The sequence below is a fragment of the Macaca fascicularis genome, chromosome 20, assembly GCF_037993035.2.
Source record: "Macaca fascicularis isolate 582-1 chromosome 20, T2T-MFA8v1.1".
NCBI classification, from domain to species: domain Eukaryota; kingdom Metazoa; phylum Chordata; class Mammalia; order Primates; family Cercopithecidae; genus Macaca; species Macaca fascicularis.
The window spans coordinates 67,301,649-67,314,438 of NC_088394.1; positions in this window are offsets into that span (position 1 = coordinate 67,301,649).

Consider the following 12,790-nt stretch of genomic DNA (forward strand, 5'->3'; position numbering starts at 1 on the left):
GGGTACAGCACTGAGTACCAATTAGCATGGTGGGCGTTTATGGAGATGTGTACAGTGAACACTCCATATGGTGCCTATCCTTGGGGAAGCAGGCGGGTCATCCGTAACATGAATACAAATCTACTCATGAATGCATATGCATTTCCACATCATCACAGGTATTCTGTAGTGACACAAATGGATCTTGTTGCTGTTATCTTGGTTCCATACAGTTTTACACAAATGCAGGAAACCCACTCAGAGAGCTGAATGTGAGGAGCTGGGTGAGGTCACCTCCAACACTGGGCCTGAGACAGGGTGAGGAAGGGAGCCTGAGCCATCTCAAAGATGGAGAAAGAACCTCCTTCGTGTTATTCTCCACATCCCTCCAAAGTTGAAAGATGCCACAATAAAGGTCATATAATTCTGCTGGGTTGGTTGCTTTGTATGATTCTCTCTACCCTCTCTTGTATGTTTCCACCACTTGGAGTTTAGTTTGACAAAAAACTAATAAGAAGTGAAGAGCACACATTCCCTGACAGAGGCATCTCAGACCCACAGCTGGGAGTCAGGAACCTGTGCTTCACCTTATCCTTCCGTACTCATAATTTAGCAGCGGCTCCATAAATGATAAGATATGGAGATGATGAGAATGACATTGAGAATTTCCAGCACTACTTTTATTTGGAATCAAAAGCCACAATAATCATTTCATTGACCAACAGAGTTATCTACCTAACCGATGTCTCAAAACAGCAAGTCCAGGCCGGGCTCAGTGGCTCATGCCTGTGATTCCAGCACTTTGGAAGGCTGAGGCGGGTGGATCAATTGAAGTCGGAAGTTTGAGATCAGTCTGGCCAACATGGTGAAACCCTGTCTGTACTAAAAATACAAAAATTAGCTGGGCATGGTGGCAGGTGCTTATAATCCCAGCTACTTGGGAAGCTGAGGCAGGAGAATCACTTGAACCCGGGAGGTGGAGGTTGCAGTGAGCTGAGATTGTGCCACTGCACTCCAACCTGGGCAACAGAGTGAGACTCTGTCTCAAAAAATAAACAAAATCCAGCAAGTCCTTGACCTATGACATTTGGAATTTTAAAATTAGAACTTGTACAAAATGTTTAAAGCCTGTAGGAAGTTCTAGATTTCCAGCATATCTGAAGAGGATTTAGATCCTGTTGATCCTGGAGAGATATATCTATGACTGACCTCTTCCACCACACCCCTCCCTGCCGTATTTATGCTTTGCTGAAGGGATAGGTCTCTAGAAGGTAGCCTCATGATAACTGGATTCTCTTCTGACTGGTTGCCAGGATCATTTCAATGGGCATAGTACTGGAAATGTGTCTTAAGAAATAGGAGGCCGGGCGCGGTAGCTCTCACGCCTGTAATCCTAGCACTTCCGGAGGCCGAGGCAGGTGGATTGCCAGAGCTCAGGAGTTTGAGACCAGACTGGGCAACACAGTGAAACCTCATCTCTACTAAAATATAAAAAATTAGCCAGGCATTGTGGTGCTTGCCTGTAGCCCCCGCTACTTGAGAGGCTGAGGGAGGCAGGAGAAATGCTTGAACCCGGGAAATAGAGGTTGCAGTGAGCCGAGATTGCGCCACTGCACTCCAGCCTGGGCGACAGAGTGAGACTCCAAAAAAAAAAAAAAAAAAAAAAAAAAAAAGAAAGAAAGAAAAGAAACAAATAGGAATGGGCTGGGCACAGTGACTCACACCAGTAATCTCAGCACTTTGGAAGACTGAGGTGGGAGGATCACTTGAAGCCAGGAGTTCGAGACCAGCCTGGGCAAAAAAGCAAGACCTTGTCTCTACAAAAAATGTGTAAAACAAATTAGCCTGGCATGGTGGCATGTGTCTGTAGTCCCAGCTACTCAGGAGGCTGAAGTGGGAGGATTGCTTCAGCCCAGGTGTTGGAGGCTGCAATGAGTTACGGTCATGCCACTGCACTCCAGCCTAAGTGACAGAGCAAGATTCTGTCTCTAAAAACAAAGAAATAGGAATGAACCCAAACATTGAAGGCCAGTACTATATTGACATTCAGAGTCCCACCTCTAGGTCTTAGTAGGGTCTTCCAATAGGATACTGTATTTTTTATTTTCTTTTTTCTTTTTTTTTTTTTTTGAGATGGAGTTTCGCTCTTGTTGCCCAGGCTGGAGTACAATGGCATGATCTCAGCTCACTGCAACCTCCACACGCTGGGTGCAAGCGATTCTCCTGCCTCAGACTCCTGAGTAGCTGGGATTACAGGCGCCCCCCACCACACCCAGCTAAGTTTTGCATTTTTAGTAACAATGGCGTTTCACTGTGTTGGCCAGGCTGGTCTTGAACTCCTGACCCCTAGTGATCCACCTGCCTCCTCCTCCCAAAGTGCTGGGATTACAGGCATGAGCCACCGCGCCTGGCCTGCATTTTCGATTTTCTATCCAACCCAGTGGTGAACATGCCCATCAAAGTACTCATGCCCTCTAGGTAGAATCCCACCTTTCTGAGTGCTGGGGATTATGAGTTTACCCCTAAGTAATGACCACTAAATAGTCTCACTCTCATGTGACCCTTCATATGTCCTTCCACGTCCCACTCCCAAACTAAAAGGGGTATCATCCCACTCAGAACAGCCTAGGGTGGGAGGTGGAAGCAATAGGGCCCATCAGTGTCTGCCTTGTGCCCCTTCGCCTGAGACAGCTGTTCCCTTTGATTCCCAGTGGTGTCACCCTCTGGCCTCACTATCTTGCCGTCCGCTTTCAAAGCAGTTTCCAGGCACACCCCATCTTCATCTTTCTGTGAGAATAAATAAACACTTGGAGGCTCCCATGTCTTCATTAAACATTTTCTCTAAACTGCATGCTCTGGCTCTGTGCCCACGTGCACCAAGAAAGCTGCCCAGGAGCAGCCGAACCCCAGAGCCCTGCCTGCTGGTTCTTCCTATAAATAGCCCTTTGAATAGGCAGGAGGCACCTGCACGAACTGCCACTCCTCCCCTCCTCTCTGCATCCTGGCTTTCCCAGCTCCCTGAGGCTCAGGCTGGGGAGGATGGTGAGCAGTCTCCCCAGCCCCCGGCAGAATGAGCAGCAGTATTGGCAGCAGCAGCAGCAGAGAAAAGACCAGGAGCGAGTGGCACGTGCTCCCTCCCTCCCTCCCTCCGCTCAAGGCCAGGAGCTGCTGGGACCTGTGGTCCGGCAGTGGGGAAGGGAGGGGACCCTGGTAAGCAGCAGTGTGGGAAAACGTGGAATGGAGACTAGAAGAAGAGAAGCTGTACATAAATAAATAAAGAAAGCATGTTTGACCAAACCCCCAACACCAAAATCTCGAAGCCCAGTGGAGCAGGAAATTGAATGGCTGGACTCAGCAGCCTCGCCTGGCCCTCCTCCCCCTCCCCCTGGCCCGGAAGATTTTCTAGGCCTCCAGACTTTTTTTTTTTTTTTTTTTTTTTTAATTTAGAAATCTCAACTCGAGAGAGAAAGAGGAAAGGTGTTTTTAAAAGAGTGAGGGCTCAATGGCCACAGATCTGAAAAAACTGAAAAGCGGGGCGGGGCGGCGGGGAGGAAAAGAGCACCCAGTTCTGTGTGTTTGTGTGTGTGTGTGTGTGTGTGTGTGTGTGTGTGTGTGTGTGTGTGTATGCGCGCGCGCGCGAGCACGCGCAAGACGGTCTAGGAACCAGCCCGCAAGGGGAAAAGAAAACAAAGGAAAGTATGACATGAGAAAGACAGAGAAATAAGTGGTGGAAGGCGTGAGTGGTGGGGGAGGGGGCCGGGCGCTGGAAAGAGGCAGAGAGGATGGATACCGGAATGCAGGCGGCGCGGGGAGGGAGGGAGGCGCACATGTGGGAGAGAGAGACAATGATGTCAGCATTTCCTTCTGGATTGGTCACGTGGTCCTTGCCAGGTAAACAGACTGGAAATAGACTCCATAAAGGCAGTGCCTGGCGAGGGAGGGCGGGAGACGAATCCCGCTTCACCCTTTCCTCTCTGCTGCATCCTCAGCAAGCAGGTTTTCACGTCTGCGACAAGGTGGTCTCAGAGTGGAACTGCATTCTTACAAGTCAAGGAATATGATTCAGAGAGGAAAAGCTATTTGCTTTTATAATTAGCTCAAGGGGTTTGGAAACATTTTGATTAAAAAATAATAATAGAGGCGGGGACAAATGTGAATCTAAGCTCAGATGCTATGAGTGTCTTGGGCCAGGGATAGCTTATCTTTGTGTCTTCTTTGGAAGGGGCTCAGATGGATCTAGATTAAGGATGGATTGTACGGCCGCAGTTCAGAATGAAAGGATCAGATGCTGTAATTATCAACATTAGGAAACAGAAAATGCTAACAGATTCAATGAGAATACATTAAAAGAGTTTGATACAGTTCAGTGTGTGACCCTGGTGCCCCAGGAAGGAATGGAGACCCCACAATAGAAAAGAGGTTAAAAAAAGGTACAATAACTTTCAAGCAGTGTTCTTTAAAAATGATATGAAAGGATTCTCAAGCAAAACATGGCAGGAGTTCAAGGCATTTTAAAATGGGAAAGGGACATCGGAAACTTTATCTGAAAGCAAACTGGATGAAGCAGGTAATTTTTCCACCTGGAAAGCTCTAGAATCCAAAATGGTAGTGGGAGGGAGAAGTGTAAGAATCTTTCTTCAAATGCCTGGAAATAAGGCTTTTGCATCCGTGATGAAATATCTCATTCAGATCACTCTTCGAATAATTTTGGATTGACGGGATATACCATTATGATCAGTTATTTTCTGACCGGGTGGAAATTTGGCCAAAGGCTGTGGGAAGTGGAGTGACCACTCAGTTTTTCAGAAATGAGTGGGTTGCTAAGATGCTGTTTTAAATCTGGGACAGTCTTCGGTAAACTGGGACCAGTTGGTCACCTTAGTGGGGAGCTAGGAGTTCTAGTCTAGTCTTCATGAATAAGACAATTCACCCCTTCCGCCTCTCTACCCACCAAAAACCAAAACAAAACCACCTTTCATTCTGTTTTTCTCTCATTTCTTATTCTCTTCCCTCATTTCTTTCGCTTAGTCTTCCCTGATCAGTTTATAGCATTGCATGGCTAATTTGGGTATGCATGAGTCTGTAGACAGACACATGAGCTGGCAGAATATAGCTAAACTGAACAGTTGGCTTTAGTTGCACCTGGGGAAAAGAAGGGGAGAAAATAACTATGCATTGTTGCTGTTTCTTTTGCCCCCCACCTGCCACCCGCTTAACATCCCTTATTGGAGGAGAGGGTGAGAGCCCAGTCAGTACACACAAGTGTACTTTCAGCCCTTGGGTTAAAAGACAGATATTTGATACCCCTCTCTGTTAACAAAATACGTCACTCTCAAGACTCCCAGCCCAGAGTTATTTTTGCAGCATTATGTAATTGGATTGCCTAGTCAGAAGTACTTCCTTAACAAGGCTTTCAGCAACCCCTCCGTGTGGGCCTGGCTGGGCCTCGCCAGTCCTACCCAGTTACACACACTCACACTTGGGCAGTTATCAGTCAGAGTCAACCCAGCCAAGCACGGCGAAGAGTGATCAGCCCATACCACTGGACTGACCACCCTTCCCCCTTGTTGCAGGTTCGCCCAAAGGAGTGGTCAGTATCTGCAATGCGCATGGAGGCCAAAGTTGGTGGACGACCATCATGTGGCCAAGCCTCAATATTGGCAAAGCAGGCATCATCTTTGTTTCAAGGGAGCTGTGGAACTGCCCCACCCACAGCCTTCCCTACCTTAGGGCCTGCAAATGGAGCACTCAAGTGACCAGGAGTTCCCAAGGCGCCTGCCTTTGGATATCTATCTCTGCCTGCTCTTATTCCCTGTCTACTGGATTTCCTCATATTTTTTCATGAGCAGTTGGTCATCTGATCATCCCTTCCTGTTAGCCCTGCTGACTCACAGAAGTAAGGAACTTGTCTGAGCTTCAGACACTGTCAGAAAATTTACAAAGAAAAACAAAAAGGACTGGTATGAACTTCCCCTGGTATGGCCAGCCGAGGCTGGAAAACCAAGGGGCACACCAGGCAATTGTTACATGGGTTCAAACCCTGTAATCCTAGGATTTTGTTGATATTTCTCTATTGCATTGTCCCTTTTGGCCTTTTTCCCTTTAGTGAATAACATCCCCCATGCCTATCAGTGACTTGTCTCTTAGTCTTGAATCTAGCCGTGAATCTATACAAAACCAGAGCACCCTTCCCGGAATATTTTTCTTTCCTGCCCCTCAGCCCATGTGCCCTACACATCTATCTATTCTCATCCCTTGGGTCCCCTGATTCTCCTGACCTTGATGAGAGGCAACTGGTATAATAGAAATAGCTTTAAAGCTTGACAGGCCCAGGTTCAAATTCAAGCTGAGCCACTTAATAGCTGTGTGACCTTACGTGAGTGACTTAACCTTTCTGAATCTGGTATTCCTCATCTATAAGATGCGACTAATAATAATATCAGTTTCCCAGGGTTGCTGGGAGAACTGAATGCAATTATTTGCAAAGTGCCTGGCAGGGAGCTAAGGCATGGTAGGTGCTCAGCAAATGTGGGCTGTCCTGGGAGGAAGGAAAAGAGCCACCTTCCCTGGCTCCTGAGAGCTAACCTCCATTCTCTTTACCATCTGTCTCCTACTGGAATATCCTTTTTAGTGGTGCTAAATTGAATCTCACCATCATTTGGTGGGGGGTTGAGGGAGGGGCCCTTGGTCTGTGGATAGAAACTCCCTTGGCTATTCTTTTGGGGGAAGCTTTCCACCTGACAATCTGTCCCCCGCCTGCCTCTTTATAGCCAGTATCTCTCTGCAGACCCCTCCAAGGCTGGGCACTAAATTAAGTCTATTAGCCTTGGTTTTATCTGTGCCAAGCTGCAGGGGCCACCAAGTGCTCTGTGCAAAGGGACAAGGGATGAATGCAGTTTCTCCCAAAGTGTCCACCTGTGTGAACCCTGCATCTTTGTTGCAAAGGTGGATTCATTCCAACTCCACAGCAGGAACTCGTTGGAACCCATAGGGCAGGATCCCAGGGACAAACTGAGGTATCAACCAGCCACAGGCAAAATAATGGGGGAAACCAGGAAGAAGAGGTTCCCTGAAGGTGAGGGGCAGGGACAAGCCAGAATCCAGGGGCTCCTTTCGCTGAAGTTCACAAATGCCAAGAGCCGTCCTGTGAGCTGTACCTGGAGGGACCAGGCTGGGGTGGAGGAGCGCCCATGGCAGCACACACCACTGTTCCAGTTGGCAGGAAGCCCTTCCCTGAAGACTGCAAGTTTAACCTTTAGCATTCAAGTGTCGAGGCTTAAGTGTCGTTATGAGCAATTCTTCCTGCTGCAGCGTTCCCAGGCTGTGGAAAGAGGGGTCGGCGCAAATCTGCCCGCTTTCCTTTTTCTTCCCAGACAGAATGAGAGGGAGGGAGACGTGCAGCACCAAACACGCAAACACAGGCACCCCTCTAGTCGGCCCTTCGCTAACTCTACACACGTACTCCCGCCTCCTTGGCCGGTCCGGTTTCTGGTCTGCCTTGGAGGTGAGCAGGGCCCCGGGAGTTCTCCACTCCCAGCTCTTGCACCTGGGGCTGAGGGGTACAGAGGCGCCTTCCCTCTCCAGGCCTTGGCTGGAAGGGGCTCCAGGGGACATCGGGGTCCAGCGTCCTCCTACAGTCGGCTTCAGGGTCCCCACCTCGGTGCCCACACCTCGGTGTCCCGCGGGGCAGGGGGGTGTGGGCGCATCTGTGGCCCTAAAGAGACTGGGCAGCCCGGCGAGAACGACGGAAAGAGAAGTGAACCACCAGCAGCCCCGGGTGCGGAGTTAGGGTGACCGGGAGGCAGGCATGGGGCCTGGGCAGCGAGGGCGCTGGGCGTGAGGTACGCCCCCCGCCGCGCCCTCTCCTTCCCAGGCCACTGATGGGGCGGGCCCCCAGTAGTGGTGGCTTTTCTGGGCATCCGCAGGGGCATAATGGGGTGATCGAATTGCTCCGCCCGGGCCTGTTTCCCCGCCCATCCGAGGGGCCGCTGGGCCATGCCCTGCGTGCACCTGTGAGGGGCGCCTGGGTCCCAGTGCGGCGACTCTGCACCGGCCTAAGCGCCTCAGCCGGTGTCTCCGGGGACAGGAGGGCCCGGGGCTTCCTCCGGGAGTCCAGAGCCCGCAGGAAAAAAAAAAAAGGGTCCCGAAATGGAGTTGGGTGTGCCGGGCATTAGGGGAGCGCACGCTGGCTCTGTGAACTGGGATCAGCATCTCAGGCCAACTGTCGAATTCTCGATGATAAGGTTTTGGGAATGAGAGAGTGGGGAGGGAAGGGGCCTGGTCTATACAACATCCAGCCCAGAGGTACGGAAGAGCAGACACGAGAAGGGTGCGTCTCACGCCCGGGCCAGAGGAAACTGGCGTCGAATGTCCCTGCAGCCCGCTGAGCTCTGGAATTAAACAGGGAGGTGGCTGCGAGGGCGCGCCCCGAGTCCACAGGGGACCAGTGCCCTGCCCGCAGCCGTCACACAGGCTGGGCTCTAGGCCACCCCACGGGGAGCCCGGCTAGCCGGAGCCCCAGCGGGTGCGCTCCAGGCCCAGTGCGCACCGGACTCCTGCCGGCCCATGGGGCCGCGCCCTGCCTTGCACCCACCAGCCTTAACCAAGTACGGGCTCCAAATTTCGTGCCGTCAGCGCACGGGAAGATCGGATTCGCCTTTTTCTCTATTTCTGAGAATAGGAAACCAACGAATCGGAAATTTTTTGCCTTGGAAAAATATCTGTTCGATGTCGTTTGTTGCTTAAATTGTCCTTGGAATTTTTTTTCAACTTTATTTGAAAAAGATAAAGTTGATGCGCTCCCCAAACCCTGTTTTTCTTTAAACCGTCCCTTTAGACGTGCAGCCGGTTACCGCAGATGTTTTCTGGGGCGAAGAGAGCGAAATGGAATGGGAGGGAGGACGAGGACTGGGAATCTCTCATTTTAAATCCCATTACTGGCTTTGGGGAGAGGCACACAGACACACACATGCGCGCGCGTGCACACACACACACACACACACAATCAGGAAAAGCTAGTTCGTCCCCCACTGATTTCCTTCACTTCAAAGATTTCCCTCGCCCCCTTAAATCAGAAAATTATGGCGCTAGGTATTTCTCAAGAAAAAAAAAAAAACCCTCACGTTTATTCAGAATATATACACGGTTTAGGTTCCTTTTTACATTTCTCAGCAAAAAAATAAAGGGATGGGGGTGGTGGGTAAGAGGCACTCAATTCCCTGGCCATTAAATAAGCCATGCCTGCAAAAAATGCAAGCATGGAGTGGGGTGGGGTGGGGGGATTGTTCAGCCGCGCATCCCTCCATTAGCGCACGCCTGCGTGTCTGCGTGTCAACAATGCACGTGCCACCGTGGGCACCGTCTCCCCGCGCTGGTCCAGGAGGGCTACGTGCAGATGGGAGCCAGGTCTCAGTTGCCCACTCACAGCCCTGCTCCCAAGCCCGCCGCCCGCCCATCGCAGGGTTTCCTTTTTTCCTGGCTCAGGCTGGCAAGCAAGAAGTCTCGATCATTCCCCCAAGTTATGCCCTGGGAAATCCCTAAAGCGAACACGGCCCGACTGAGGGTCTCTCGCCCTCGAGTTGTTCACTTTGTTGCGTTGTGATGAAGTTGGTTCTCTCTCTCCTTCACCCGCCCCAGGCTTTAGATGTGGTGCAAACTTCTAGTACCTACCAGGTCACCAAAAGGGAAGTCAGGCGCTAGCCGGCGGTGCAGGCGGTGCGGAACCCGGGAGAGCCACCGGCTCCGCGCCTCCTGCCCCAAGGTTGGATTTCAGATTTCCATTGCAAAGGAGCTGAGAAAACTGGGAATCTGACTCAAACCCTGGAACTGACTAATTGCCCTGCATTTTCACAATGCGCCATGTATTCGAAATGAAGGGCAGGCTTTATCATTTGGAACTCTTTCAAGGACCCGGGCGCTCCAAGTTTGGGGCTAATTCTTTAAAGGTTTTACTTCTGAGAAACAGGAAAAAAGAAAGAATGAAACATACCCACAATCCATGTACTGGAGATGACACTCAAGAGTAGGTTGTGGTCTCTTTTGAATCGGGAGTTCAAAAGAAAAAAAAAAAGGCTTGTTCCCTCCCCCTTGCCCCAGGGATGAAACCTCTCTAGATTTGAGCGGCCAATTTGGTTTGATTTCCGCGGTTTGGAGGCTCTGGCAGGGTTAGGGGCGGCAGGGCTCAGAAGACAGACCTCAGCTGCCTTCTAGACCAGCTGGTCTGCTCTTGGCCCTGGAAGCAGAAGCTAAAATCGAGGTGATTCACCCTCACCCTGGTAGCTCGAGTGAGAGTCAGGGGAGGGCGTCGTGGAACCTCCCTGGCCGCGCCCCACACGCCCTGTCCATGTACCTCCTGGCTCATCTCCTTATCTTCACACCGCACCCCCCACCTGCCTCCTGTGCCCCAGGGATCTAGTTCCCCTTTCTCTCTGTCATTTCGAGCCAGTTTTCTTTTCCCACCAAAAAACTCCTTTTTCTTGGAGTAACTTTCCGAAAGAGCTGTCGTCCTAAATGCCATCCTTATGGAGCTGGATTTGGGAAGCTCGTTCTCAATTAAAGCGCCTTTTGTGGGCACGGTGTGCATCCCTACAGCCCCCAGAACGTCACCTGGGTGCGGGGACCCTCAACCTCGCCGGGCCGGACACTGAACCGTGACAAAAGGGGACTTCAGACCCTCTGCTCTTTTCTCGTGAAAAAGCCCCAGAAACACATCTGAATTTGGTTCTTGGTTACCTTTCAGGTGTAAAAAAATATTTTGACAAAAGTATTCCCCAGTCCGCCTGAGTTGGGGGAAAGCAAGCTCTTGTGCAAGAATATAGGCACAAAGCAAGAAGCTGCATATAGTGGGCACCACTGTGTACATCCGCTTATGACTGTGGGGACCATGACAGCAGTCTGAGGGTCTGACACCAACATTCAAACGGCCTAGTCCTGCCAGGGACACCCCTGGTTTTCGTAAACGGGGAGGGGGGCGGTGATTTTTACTCAGACTCATCTACTCACTCCCTGGCGCATTGAGAGCAAACTTTGAGATTTGGTGGTTGAGGCTCAGGGCACAGTGGCTTAACCTTAGGGCAGCGCCTTGGATGGGTTCAGAAGAACCACACCCCACATCCCCACCAGAAAAGGGAACTGTTCGATTTGTCTGGGGGTCAGGGGGTGGATCTGGGCGATGGGGGTGTCGGATGGATGGAGCCCACGTGCTGCGCCTGGCTGCCACTCTCTAGTTTCTCCCTCCCTATCTCATCTTCTGCCATTTCCAGAGGCAGGAGAAAGGTGATCTCGGACTTGACCCCTAAATCACAGCTGCCGGTGGCTGCACCTCGCTCCAGGATGAGCGCAGCCCCTTCCCCGGGCTCGGGCAGCTTAACCCTTTCCTCCCCGCGCGCGCAGAGGCCGCCGGTGGCGGCGCCTCTGACCCCGGCACTGCGAGCAGCCCGCCTCCTCCGCGCGGCACCTTGGATCCCGTGCAGAGACCACAAAAGGACGAGGCTGCCCGGCGCTGCGAGCCTGGGGCACGGGCCGGCTGGCCCAGAGCGCTGCCGAGGAGCCCGAAGAAGAGCCGGAGTTAGCGGAACGAGGAGGGATGTTTAGATCATGTTAACTACCCAGACAGATGCACTTCAGCATGTCTGCATTTATGGAATCCATATGTTGTGGGAAATGAAAGGACTGCAACACGTACATACAATAGACTTAGAATAACAATACACATTCAAAAAGGGACTCGCACATTCTTCACCCTCCAACCCCTTCCTTAGATCTAGCTCTGGAGTTGTACGGCGAGGCGTCCTTTCAACCTCTCCTGCCTCCACAAGGGTTTTTTTTTTTTTTTTTTTTTTTTTCTTTCTTTCTTTCTTTTTTTTTTTTTTTTGTTTCTGTGTCCACAATCCCCCTGCAGAAGAAAACCCAGGGCCCAGAGCTAGGCTTTTTCCAAGTGAGATCTCCTAAGACCCCTTCATCCTCCTTGCCCCTTAAGATGGCCCATTGCCTCTTTAGCCTTTGGACCAAATAATAGCTGCTCACATTGCAACCCCATATTCTGATCGTTGCAGGGGAGCAGATTCTTACTCAAATTCACCATTCACATCTTCATCATTAAATCAACATTTTTGTGTTATATTTGCAAAGAAGTGGCTTCAAACAGATCTGGAAACACAAACCCCAAGCAAGCGGGCACTCACACAGCTCTGCCCAGTACCTGAATTTATGTACACCTTGTATATCTGTGTGCACAGATATATTCACACACACACACACAAATGCAAAGACATCTGAAGTCATTCAAATGTATATTTATGTACCCCTTTATGCATATATTTTTGTTTTTATATCTATATCCATTCATTTGAATGAGAGCTAGAGAAATGTACACAGCAATGCAATATTTAGCCTACATTCCACTTTCCCTCCTAAATGTCTTAAAAACAGGTTGGTCTAAAATTTTCTGCCCTCTTGCTAGCTAAATGAAAGACTTAGATTCTGAATTTCTTGTTTCCTTCTTTTTTCATTTTGTACGTAAAATAATCCATATAGATGCTGGATTATCGTCTAAGCATTATTCAATCATACGAGCTTGGTACCTCTCCTCCTTATAACGAATTCACTCAGTAAAATTAGCATAAGTATTTACCAGATTAAGCTGACATTTTCCTATATTGTAACATGAAATACATTTATATCCAGAATTTCCTCCAAATAGCTTATACCAAAGGAAATACTGACTTCCTCCGCACTGTTTTATATAAGAAACAAGCTACAAGTTCACTTCTAGTACTATTTACATTTTAAAATAAAATAAATACATAGTATT